Below are 13,267 nucleotides of genomic sequence, written 5' to 3'. Positions count from 1 at the left end.
TGTTGTACAAAGTACAACAGCGCGAGTAACGGAGGGTGAAGAGCTTTCAGGAAGTTCAGGGGATCAATAAACTAGATATATATGTTTAATGTATTGGACACCATTTTTTTTAATTTTGATCAACAATTAGAAAACAATGCACCAGTGCTGACTTTACTTATATAATGAAATATAAACCCGATTTTGTTATAAAAATTACATGTTACATGCTACAAGTTCTTCCGAGGTTTTCGAAAAAAATCTCTGATGCCTACGGCACTTTCCATTTAATTTTTAAATTTATCTGACCTTCTCTGGACTTCCCTAAAATTGCCTCAATTTTTGTAACGATCATCTTTGAAGTTGCCACACATATCCTTGGACTCTATGATCTACCCAGAGGTTCTCGGAACTTCTCCAATGTTCTTGACATTTTCGTTCTTCTGAGTTCTCTGAACTTCTATGAAGGTCCCAAATATTTTCTGAAGTTTTTAAACCATCTCTGAAGTTTCCTTTACCTCTTGAAAATCTGGAAATTTCGTTATTTTCTAAGCTTTAAGCTTATGTAATTCCTTTCACATACCGTGGCAGAGGTAACAATAGCTGCAATTTCCAAACTTACGACTGGATGCCTTCCTTCAGATAACAATTGGTGTGCGGTAAAAATCAGTAAAACTGTTTCAAACACATCGTGGATACTTGAGCGTGTCGGTGATCATCTCTTTTTGCCAGTGGTGGCGCGAGGGAGTACCCCATCATCACCCCTCTCCAACGGTAGAGTTTTGTAAAGAGAGATGGTTTAACCGATTTGTTCCTTCCTAAAGTTGTCCTTGCTCGCTTTCTACTCTCTATATGCGATTTTCACACTGCCGTACTCTAACGGAACTATCAATTCTATATGTTCATTTCCTTATGTGTCGTATAAAAATTACCACTTTAGTCTGTTATTTGAAATTAGCATCTTCAACTATCAATTTCTTAAAGCCTCACGGAATGCCGCCTAAAATTTTTTTTTTCCTTAACTTCTCTGGAAATCCATGAATTTTACAATTCCTTGGAACACCATGAAACTTCCTGCAATATCCCTTAAATTAATGGAATCGCTGTTAAGACCTCTGATCGTTCTTGAAGTACTCGGAATTTCCCAAACTTTTCAAAAGATCATTAATATTATCTAAAGTTTTTGCTATTGTTTGAAGTTCTTGAAACAACTATAAAAATACTGGAATTTCCTTCAAACCCCATCAAGATTTTCTCATGTTCATGTTTCATTCCAAAATTTTAATAAAACTCTTAAAAACAGCATTAATTTCCTGAGTTTTACAGAACTTATTTAAAGTTCAATTTTTTTAAATACTCTATAAGTGAGATATTAAGCTCGTTGGCTAGTTCATCTCGTCTTTAAAGTTCCTGCCATTTCTTTGACATTTACTGAACTACCTCTTTGATTTGTCTTAATGATCTCGGACCATCCCTAAGGTTCTCTGAATTCTCCAGAAGTTCTTGATACGGCCCTGAAACTAATGGAACTATCCTGAAAATCCTTTAAACTTTTCTGATGTTCTCTTGGGTTCTTTAAAGTTCCCGAATTTTCAAATATGTTTTCTTAAAATCTCTGAAGATTTCTGCATGAAATTGAAATTCTCGGAACTTTTTTTTGGGTTCTCGAAATTTTCCTTTCACAACCTACGCTTACGCTTAAAACTTCCCAAAAAGCCTGGACTTTCCTACAGTTCTCGGAGCTTTCCTGAAGTTATAACAATATTGGAACTGCCCATAAGATCTCTATAATGCCCCGAATAATTCTAGACCTATCTTCTCTGAAGTATTTGAAGTACAAATTTTTTGAAAAGTTCTCTCTAAAGCTTGAGTCTTTTAATATCTGGACGCTTCGATTACCACTCATCATATTTTGGATTCTCTGTTGGCTAACCTGAGCGGCAGTTTTGTTCCTCCATCTTTTCATCTCTGTTGTCTTTTGGCCACTAGATTCTGCTTCAGTGTCCTGTTTGATTGCTTACTGACCCGAAAAGATCGAAATCCTTCTCGGTGACGAATCCTTCTGACGGTGCTTTGGTTGACATTGAATTTCTTGGCGATATCCATCATAATCGGACAGCCCTGGTTTTGCCCTAACCGTTCTCAACACCTTCAAATCCAGCTTCCAATCATTAGACCCACTAAGATGCTTGCTATGATCCTACCGATTGATAGTATGCCACTCATGAAAACGTGTGAAAAAACTGCACATGGTCGATTTAGCCAATTTCAATGACCGCTAGGAGCACTGTAGTAAAATAAACAGTGCGTCCAGATATTAAATGACTCAAGCTTTATATTTCTGAAGCTCTCTTGACTTTCCTGAAGCTCTCTGGATGTTCCTGAAGTTCTCAGCACTTCTTAAAAGTTACTGCAGTTTTTCTGAAGCAAATAGGACTGCTTTGAATTTGTTCAAGCTTCCCTGAAGTTTCCAAAATATTCCAGATTTTTCGGGACTTCCCATATTTTCTTGCAGTTTTTCATGAAGCTTCCTTGAAATTATAAACGTTTCCAGTTTCGTTCCTCATTACCTTCTCAATTTTTTGTGAAGTTAACGGGACTGCCCTAAGATTCTCTTATATTTCTTGAAGTTCATGAAGCTTTCCTGAAGGCCTCACTAATTTATTGATGATGATCTGGAATTGATCTAAGGATATCTAAGCCTCCTTGAAGATTTCTGAACTCTGAAGTACGAGCTATTTTCCTGATACTCATGGAACTGCCTTGAATTTTTCAGAACTACCCCGAAGTTCACGTTGCTTCCCTAAATATCTTTAAACTTGTAGCTGAAATTTTGACAAGAACTGTTAAGTTATTGCAATTTTGCTGTTAATGGAATTTCCCTGAAGCTCTTTGATATTCCATGAAGTGATTTTTCGTAAAATCTATGGGACCGTATTGCTATCGGAGCTTACCCTCCGAGATGCATATTGAAATATCCCCGTATGTCTAGAAGTTCTTGATGATCTCGGATCCACCCTGAAGTTTTCGCAACGTCCTTGAAGTTCTTCTCCTCAGTAGTTTCCGCAATTTTTCTTGTGTCAATGGAACTACCGCATAAAAATCAACCAACCGGGATTGATACTTCGCAAGCCAGTGTTGCTCAATGTAAGATACAAGAGGTTGTAACCTTCGACGAATTTTTCAACCCTGTATACTATATGTTGGTGTCAGATTTGCCTCATGAAATACCGAACCATTGTATTTAAATACAAATTTCATGCAAGAATTTATTGATTTATATAAATTTTAACCTATTAAATTTATTTCTATTTGATGAACTCCAATGCAGTAAAGTAGAACACATTTTTTTCAATAAAATAGACCGAGGAAGTTGTAAACCGTTGTAAAGCTAAATTTTGAAAAAAAAAATCATTCCAAAACAGAGCAGCACGATAAAATATCGAATAGGAGTAGTGCAGATAGGTTTTTCGAAAGTCTAGCTAGCGCAGGGAATCAGGTGGCTCAACTGCTCGATCATGGCTACAGCGAAGATTACCACCTACTGCTCAACGCGCACGAAGTGAGAAAAACCCGAAACAAAGTTCAGCAAGTGAGATTCAAACCCGTTATTTTACCGGAGTTAGAGAAGTTTTGGACAGCCAGTGTTAGTTACTCTTGTCGGTTGATTCTCTACAGGAACGTTAAAGGAGCTTAGCTCCAAGTCTAACCTAACTCGCCAAGAACAATACACGGTAGTGTGAGCTTAAGTGGTCACGTGGTGGTAAACTGGACCTTCTTATCACTAACGTTGAGGCCAGTTAGAATTCCAAGAGGTCGTCTTCCAGTTTGTGAAGTTTAAGTCGACACCCTGAAGAACTGTCCGTGAAGCAGTGTTGGAAAAATTCGCGATATTTCACGAAGATCACCAAGGGAAAAATTCGTGAGTCATAGTAAGTTTTCGCGAACTTTTCCATCACTGCCGTGAAGTAAAAACCGGTTAGACAAGGGGTCGTGGTGTGAGTTAGGTTGAATTCCTCTCCAAGTGTGTGAAGATTGTGCACAGTGAACCGCTTCCCAGATGCGCTGAACCGGTCGTACGACAACACACGACCTAGTACCAACGGGTGGAAACTATCGATTTAAAATTGGCTCACTACTTAACTAGCTCATTCTAGTCGGTTTTCTAGTACAACACAATGTTTGTTTTGATTCGCTATGAAATTTGACAGATAAATTAAGGGGGTCAGTAGATTTTCCTATGTTTCGAGGGGTGCACCGATTAGCTTGGGACCGAAGATAGTACCAGAGCTGAGCCAAAAAGTTGAGCACGTTTCTTCGGGACCTACTAGTCTTAGAGTTACTTCTATGCTAGCAACCCGTTTTGAATCGGAACGGTATCAGCATCGGCCCTGGTAAGGTTGAAGCGATCCAGCGACGAGGGAACACGTGGCATCCAACTGCAGCGGCGGCGGCGTCGGCATCAGCGAGGCAGGCATCAGCAGACATCTGGCAGTGAGTTAAAACCATTTTCCTTTTCCTAAAATACAAAAGTGCTGCAAAGTTTGGTTCTTGATGTTTTTGAATATCCCCTGAACATATTTTTTGGCTTGGTGTTCTTAACGTAACACTTGTGTTCTAAATCTTGCATGCATCTAAAAAAAAGTTTCAGGTTGGAATTTTGTCGCTGGTTGGATTCAGGTGAGTTTCTTCTAGTGCGGTTTGCCGACCCTGAAAGTTAGAGATGAGCTAGCCGTTAGTTACAAGGTTGGAAAGTATTTGTTTTGCACATAAAACCTGTTAATTTTACTTTCAGAGCGTCACTATCAGCGATTTTGCGATTCGTGAGCATTAACTATGAATGAACACTCACGAATCATAAAATCACTTATTGTGATGCTCTGAAAGCGAAGTTGATAGGATTTATGTGTCAAACACATACAATAAAATCACATTTAAAGGTTCAGATTTAGATGTAGACATGCACCGGATGGGCACCCAACAGCTAACCATCTAGTCAAGCTTCTGCATTAATTTTAAATCAGATCTGCTGTTGTGGCGGTTGTATCGATCTAAAATTACACATAACCTGTTTTCGTTAGTTGTTCAGTCAACAATCCTATAGATCTCTTTCACAGACTTCACAATACAGTACCTGACACTGCAAAACATGTCTGGTATCTCTATATATGCATTTAGATTAACATCCGAAATCACTCTAATTAACATCCGAAATCCTACTCTGAACAAAAAGTAAGAGGTTGTATCCAAGACAAGACCGTACACTTGACGTAGGATTACGTGCTCGGTATCAATATTCGGCGACTGTGTTACGAAAACCACTTTTTCCCATCACGGAAGCGCCTCGTTTTCTGATAACATATTTATGCGTTTTCATGCACAAACGCACGGAATTTTTGATTTATAAAAAAACGAAATTTGATTGGAGGAATTTCTTGCTAAAACTTTTCAATCGCGAGATATTTTTCTAGTGTCCTAGAAAAAACCCTACCTTAATACGAAGTGTTTCTGATTATTTGAGAAGGTCATGTGCTATTCGGTCATTGCGAGAATTTGTATGTACAACTTCAATACGGCTCCGGGTAATTTTGCTGAATGCCGTTTGGCCAAATGGGCCATTTGACCTAAAGCCGTTTGGCCGGATGTCATTTGGCCGAAGATCATCAAGACTCCAAAACTGGGCATGGTAAAAAGGGTGGCTTAAAATACGAATTACATTACGAAAGGCTTATCTTTAATAGAATAATGAATCCATCGACAATATAAAATTTCAATTTTATACAATATACAATTTAACAAAAAAGCTCTTATTTATAATGTCAAAAACCAGAATTGGGGAAAGTAAAAAAAAAGTGCACAGGGCTGTCATTTAGGAATCTAGTAGTGTTCAAAAATTGGAAATCTCTTTTCAAATTTTCGGCCAAACGACCCATTCAGTCAAACGACTTTGGACTAATGGCGATCGGCCAAAAGGCATTCGGCCAAATGGGCGGATACCCTTCAATACTGTTACGCATTTGACAACAAACGTTTGGTTGTTGGGTACATTATCAAAGAGCTTTGGGGGTAATGTGGCTGGCAGTAAGGCGAGCGAACGTTCAATGAAAATGAACTCTTAAATAACAATAATTTATGGTGGTTCTGAAAAGAACACTTTTGTCGTGACGGTTGAGTAATGCTGAGCTATTAAGGTGTTCAAAACATACGATCTGTATGTTGTTTGGAACGAGGGTGACGTGCTTGGCACTCACGAAGTGCTACTGAATCCGATCAGTAGCGTTATGCCTTCTTCCTCGTTCTTCGGTGAATGGACTCTCTTGTGGGCTGCAGCTTGCTGCTTGCGGGGAGCCTTTCGTTATGAACTGGATAACAATATTCAACGCCACGCGCCGAAAGCACTGCTGCTTCTACTGCTGCTGCTGATAATGACGACTGACCGGACACCATCACACAGTGATTGAATAAGCACTGTTCGGTGAGACCGGATGGAATTCAATTTGATAATAATTTTGATCACCATTGCAAAAGTTGGACATTTGTGTAATTTTCAAAAGCGACCTATTGAATATTGATAAAGTGTTAATTTCAGCAGCTTTGTAGAAAAATTTCCAATCGATTGGCTTGTTTAGAATTAAAATCCATCCACTAATGACAAAGTTAAAAGTGGTCAAAACCTGACCACTTTTCGTAAAACGGTCGATTTTAGTTTTTTTTTAAATTGCACCCCCAATATGTTGGCGAAAAACGTAATCCTACGTCAAAAAATGCTTTCAAAGCCCCGCCCTCATCACGATTTCCTTGTTATTTATGACAATAATGTGAATTAGGATGTACAGACAAGTTTCTCCTACATTGGCACAACATTTTAAAAACAACGAAGGTTTATGTGATTATCAGTTCAGCCATCCATGCTTGGCATGCACAGTTGTACACACCAACTGCTCATTTGGTAATAACTTTTCACTAATATGTTGAAATTTGTTTTTCTTCATCTATCAAGTAATTGATAGTTTAGGCTCATAGTTTACTGTAGATATGCGAAGATTAGATAAAGCTTAACATTTGAATCAACACTAATCAATTTAACACTTAAATTCCGAGATGTGTAGTGAGCATTTCTCACCTCATTTTTACAACGCAAAAACAATTACAGTTTACTATTAGCATTAAAATCTACTTTTTTTTACACATCTATAACAAGCTTACACTCTATTCTATCTACTGCTTCAAAAAGAACTCTGTTCCGTCAACTGTGTGCAAAGTTATTAGCAAATGAGCAGTTCGTGACCAAAACTGTGTATGCCAAGCATGCAGCCATTGACGGTGTAAATTTAATTTTCATAAATAACGCTTCAAATCTACGAACGATAATGATAGATTTCAGCACTGGCAATGGCTGACAGGCAACTCAGTCTTTAACGTATTTTTTGAGTTTTTTTTTTCTGCACGCAACGTACATCTTTTAGGTACTTTCTTAATGTTTGCATTGTTTAACGTAAAAATCACACAAAGCTACTTCAAAAACCGTTATATCTGCTATTGTTTCCAAGACAAGCATCATGAAATGCAAATCAACCACTTCACCCTTACTGGCTCAAAGCAAATTCCTTTCCAAACACTCAAGAATGGGTAATTAATTAAAAGCCATTTCTTCCATTTCTCCAGCTTCTAGTTCATTAAAACGATACCGCCACCGTCTTCGCTGCCGAATCGTTCATGTCAGCACAGCATCCAATGGAACGAACGGCACACGCAAAGCATAGCGCAACATAAACACCGAAAGCATTCATTATTCACGTGTCTATCAAAATTATGCCTCGTCGTCACCCCTCGGCTGGCACTCTCTGCCGTATCAGTCAGTCGCTCGGATCGTCGCGTTACTTCGAACTCAGTGACAGCTCTCCTTGAACAGCACTAACAACCACCACCACAACCACCATAACTGCAGTAGCCATACAAAGAAGTACAAATTCAGATTCCGTCCACGAGACAACGACGAGGGGAGGACCGATGAAGGGGACTACAATTATGATACATTGAGCGAAGGGACCGTCGAACGGACCAACGAACAGATGAAAGAACGAAAACGATCAAAACAAACAGCAGGATTACATCGTGTTTTGTGTATCAACTCCCACGCATTCCGCGACTGCAATCGGATCACTCTCTTCGTTGGCCAGCGAGAGCCAAAATGAGAACAAACTCAAATTGAGCAACTTTTTGAGCTACGCTACACGGGATGCAGTCAAGAAGTGGTGTTGCACTGACAGACGTGACGTATGACGATCCGAAGCCGACAAACCGAAGCAGATTCTTTGTAATGTTGCATTGTTTGTGTCGTACAAAGGGAGAAGAGCACCGGACGGAACGGAAATCGACGACGAACGCTCAGTAGTATCGTCGCTTCGGGTAGGACAGGACGCGAATCTCTCGTGTTCCCTCGCGGTGTGCGGTGTTTGATTAGATTGCGTGAAGAGCAAGTGTGCTGTCTCGGTGACGGATCTCAATTTTCTTTTTTCACTGGAAAAACTAACAAAAAAGGGATCAGATTTTTTGTCCTGGCTCCATCGAAACAGGTGAAAGCCATCGCAGTAGACCATCAATCAATCAAGCCGGACCGAACAGCATTTCGGTGGCTCGTTGAATTGGACGTTAGACCGAAAGGTGGCGTGTCGGTCTGTGTTTCATATGAATGGAAGTGGAATGGGACCTTACGACGGACCGCGCTCTCCATAAGGCACCCCCTCCAAACTAAGCCGTCTCGTTTTAATTCAAAGGGGGAATATGGACTTGCTCCAGTCAGGATAAAGCGAATCATATCGCTTTTGCAGTTAGTGATACATATTGCATGAGATGTTGTAAAACACCAGAGGAAAAAAAACGGTGCTGGATCAAAGCTTAGTTATAGGCTGTTGCCATCTGTCCGGACTTGTTACCCAAAAGGTCGTCCGATAGGAGTGAACGTCCATAGAACCTTGCAAAAAACGGACTGCAGATTAGAGTGAAATTGTCAAGGCTCGTGCCGGTGAGTTTTTTTTTCAACAACACTGTGTGAACTTGCTTCCGCTGCGGGACCAGAAATCCAGCTGAAAACCAACAGAGTTTTTCGTATGAGTGCGGTTAACCTCGAACCAACCTGCCTGCCTGCCTACCAACGCCGTGTCACCGCAATCTACCGAGGAGTGGCAAATTGCAAGGCCTGCTTTCTACTGGAGGGCAACTGTTGGAAAGCGAAACTGTGAATAAATCGATGCGGTTACTCGTCTAGGACGCAAGTACCGTTTTTGCCGTCCCGGTTGTCGTTGGTTCGCAAATTGGAATAATAATCGGTTTTACAAGCCTGACACGGTACGGTTCAGTGCATAGCTTCCTGAAGCCGGTGGAACAATCTGGACAATCGCCGGACCTCGTTGTTTGGCGAACAGTGAATCGTCCAAAATCGCATTATTAATTTCCTAGGTGTTGATTGAGCACGGCTGCGGACCCGTCTGCCACTCAAAGCGTAGGCGTTGATTTCCCATTAGAGGTGCACTAATGAAGTTCAATCGAGTGAAGTGAACAATAGCAGCAGAGGGAGACAGAGAGACGGAGCGAAACAATAAAAACCCATTCGCGCGTACTTTCGTGCGGCCGGTGGCTAAGCTCCGATGTGTGTTGCGGCCGTTTGACTCTAATGGGTAATTACTAGCCCTGGTGTGGAAGCACAAATTGCAACAGAGCCGCAGAACAACGACAAATTCGGAGAACTCGGGCAATCGAGAGCAAACAGGCAGTTTGAGTGTGGTAAATTAATTAATTGAATCCGTATCGAAAGCCATTCATTGCTGGAGCTTTGTGTTTTTGTTAGTTGCTATTGAAATAAAGTTATTTTATCGTTTAACCGGTGTGGATTGTGTTTTATTTTTCCGTTGTTTCTGTTACGCACTTGACTTTATTTTGCACCGATCGATTACCTCTCAGTTTTGCTGAAGCTTAAATAGTATTTAATTTTGTATGTTATCATTATGTTTAAATTTACTGTCTTTTTGGATCCAGTTATGAATTTTATCTTTAAATTGCGTAAGGGATTTTTTTTTTGTCACACCTCCCTTCCTCACGTCCACTAACCCCCTAAAAATATGAAAAGGTTAATAAATTTAACAAAAAATAAAATTACAATGTATAACAGTTACCAGTTGGGGCCTCCCTTAGCTCAGTCGGTAAAGGCGCAGCTACAAAGCAAGACCATGCTGAAGGTGGCTGGGTTCAATTCCCGGTCCGGTCTAGGAATTTTTCGGGTTGGAAAATTTCTCGACTTCTCTGGGCATAGAAGTATGATTGGACTGCCACACAATTATACTAATGCAAAAATGGTACAGGCATCGAAAGCTCTCAATTAATAACTGTGGAAGTGCATCTAGAACACTAAGTTGAGAGCACGCAATAAGCTAATATGCGATATGCAATAAGCTTGAAATGCGAAGAAGAAGAAGAACAGTTACCAGTTTGTAAAAAAATTAAAGGAAATAAGCAGTCAGGAAAATTTCAAAATGAAATCCACATGGATTTCGGTAGACAATATTAAATGATAATCATGTATCATGTGATGGGTTCCGCATCATGTTAATTTCTACACAAAAAAATGGCAGTTGATTTTTTTTTTTTTTTTTCAAAAAACAATGCATTAGGTCTATCCGAACGTAACTTTCTTATCCCGTACGATATCATGTCTGTCAAATACAGCCAGTATTGAACTAGCGTACCTAGTCTTCATGTTCAACCGAGCGAACTATTTCATTTTCTCTATGAATTCGTTTTTACACAAAGGTTTTTTTTTCAGTATTTAGGCTTTTTTGAAAACTATTCTTCATTTTCATACGATTTTCTGTACTGCATTTCAATATTATATAAGTGTTTGAATAGTCCATTTGACCTATGAAAGTTAAACACGGAAAAATCCAGAGTAAATTTAATAGCCATACATTCGTAGGTATTATCACAGATATTATGTTCATTGTAAGACCATTGCTTCAGTATTCCTTCTTACCATAGGCAATTGCTCGAACTTTTCTTCGCACACCATCATCTTTTGCACGAGCCCTGTTCCCACTTGTTTGACGACTGAATTCCATTTCCACTTGAAATCCACCCTTTTTCTTCAGTATGTGCTTCACAAATTGTGAATCACAATTGACCAGTATTCTTCAATTGGCCTTAGTTCTGGAGTATTGGCCGGATTCATCTCCTTGGGAACCACTGTGACGCCATCTTTGCTGTACCACTGTTTGGTGGAATTTGAGTAGTAGCAGCTTGCCAAGTCCGGCCAGAATAGGCAATTCACCTCATGCTGCTCCAGGAAAGGTAGGAATCGCTTCCGTAGACACTCTTCGGGATAAATTTGCTGGTTCATGCACGGGAAAAAAAGAGTTCCCATATTCGTGAACCACAGCCGTGAACCATAGTTCACGGTGTATATTTGAGAAAATTTTGTTCTGGATAGGTGGCCGTGATTTTTAGTTCACGGTCCGTTCCCGTTTTCGGGAACGGATTTTTTTCCAAGTGGTCCGAAAGTATTGCTTTTCAGCCCACATTTGCACATTGGTTGCCAGACAAGGAACTTTTTGGGGAATTTAGACTTCTTGATTTTTCATTCTTCCGGTCAACCGAGGTATAAAATTCCTGCTCTGGAATTTTATCGATTCGCGGCATGCTTGCTCTGGTGATGCCATGATGTAAACAAATTAAATTTTGAAAACTTTTACTCAAAAAATGCCTTAATGGCAGCGTTTTGAATGTGTCCGGATTTTTTCGTGTTCAACTTTTATTCAATAGGTTGTGAAATAGGAAAAACAATTTTAAAGTTACTGGTTTTCCCATCCTGACATTCTTCGACCATTTTCGACTAGTTGAAAGGAACTTATACAGACTTGAACTGCTCAATGAATGTAACACATGCACTTCAGTAAACCCACTAATTACTGAGGTCATTGAGATGTTTGGCATATTAATGATATTCCAATACCTTCACAACGTAAATCAAGTGAATGGTAGGTTCCTATTATGTAAGCCAAGTTGAGTGTCACCTATAGTCACTAGTCTAATTTGACATCACTTCTGTTATATCAAAATACATAGACCAATGACCAGAATTGCCGCTCGGCTCGACTTATATAATAGAACCCACTCTATGTAATCTGCTGCGATCTTAAATTTCAATCATTTTTAACGGTAAGCTCCATCGAGGATAATACGTCAATCTCGAATTATCCTCGACTTTGCTAAGAACCATGCCGTATTATCCTCCATTTATAATCTCAGATATAACTTTAATACGCCAGTTTCGGCGCATTTCAGAAAATCTCGGATTTTCAAAAGAACTCAGCCTAAACAAAATCTGCTCTCACCGCTCATTTTTCTGTTTATGATTGCGGAATCCGATTCGCTGATCGCTGCAGCTGTTCCGACCGCAGCTACCATAAAGTGTGCTACGGCTTGGTCCCAATCGGGACGTTCTTCCGCGCGTTGCATAATGTTTCAACATCTTCATTATCTTTCAGGACAATCTGTTCGGCTGCCGCAAATAAATTCGGAAAAGTTATACACATCATATTTTGGGAATAAGCAGCCAGTGATTGAAACTGTTGGGGACCAACGGCTTTACTTCCCGTCCGAAGGAAGGCGTGATCAGAGATGTTATGCCTCAGAACATCCCGGCGGCGCCGACTGGGATTGAATCCAGGCCTACTGGGGTGAGTGGTAATTACGCTAATGTTCCATGTTTGCCAAGAAACTTGTTGCCTATTTGGAATGGATATTGCTTCTGATTATGCTGCCCTTCTGGATGAATTTCTTGTCGAAAGTACCGTGAATTTGATTGGAAGATCTCAGAATTTATCGTCAGTAGTTCTCAGAATTTCACGTCTCTGAACATCTCGTCGGAAATTTGATAATATCTCTGAATTTTTCATCAGATGTTCTCAGAACTTCTCTGAACTTTTCCTCGGATGTTTGGTGAATTTATCCGCGGAAGCTTTGAACTCCTCCTCGAAATATCTTTGAACTTCTCGCCGGAAGATCTCTGATATTTCCCTCGGAGGTTCTCTGAACGTAGTATGAACATCTTGTCAGAAGTACTAAGAGCTTTTTGTCGCAAATTCTCTGTATTCCTTGTCTAAAGTTCTCAGAACTTGTCGTCAGAAAATCTTGGAAATCCTCATCCAAAGTTCTTTGGACTTCTCGATATTTTCTTTTTCTTCTTTCCTTTATTTAACGTCGGTCTCTGTTCCACAATCTAATGCCAATCACCGAC

General features: G+C 39.9%; 2 protein-coding genes across 2 annotated transcripts in view; one reads left to right on the top strand and one right to left on the bottom strand.

The window, feature by feature from the left end:
* Nucleotides 1-13,267, bottom strand: part of LOC135711029 (uncharacterized) — a 405,472-nt gene that overhangs the window by 337,168 nt on the left and 55,037 nt on the right. The gene's annotated exons all lie outside the window — the stretch shown is intronic.
* Nucleotides 8,354-13,267, top strand: part of LOC135711020 (carboxypeptidase N subunit 2-like) — a 403,442-nt gene continuing 398,528 nt past the window's right edge. Inside the window, exon 1 of the mRNA XM_065233761.1 lies at nucleotides 8,354-9,762. The gene's annotated coding sequence lies outside the window, so the exon portion shown is untranslated. The remainder of the gene's footprint in view (nucleotides 9,763-13,267) is intronic.

This window comes from Ochlerotatus camptorhynchus, unplaced genomic scaffold (genome assembly GCF_037179485.1).
Source record: "Ochlerotatus camptorhynchus isolate MF236.1 unplaced genomic scaffold, CSIRO-AGI_Acam_v1.1 ptg000416l, whole genome shotgun sequence".
Taxonomy (NCBI): Eukaryota; Metazoa; Arthropoda; class Insecta; order Diptera; family Culicidae; genus Ochlerotatus; species Ochlerotatus camptorhynchus.
Note: the sequence above shows the minus strand (reverse complement) of the source record. Positions and strands in the feature narration are given on the sequence as shown.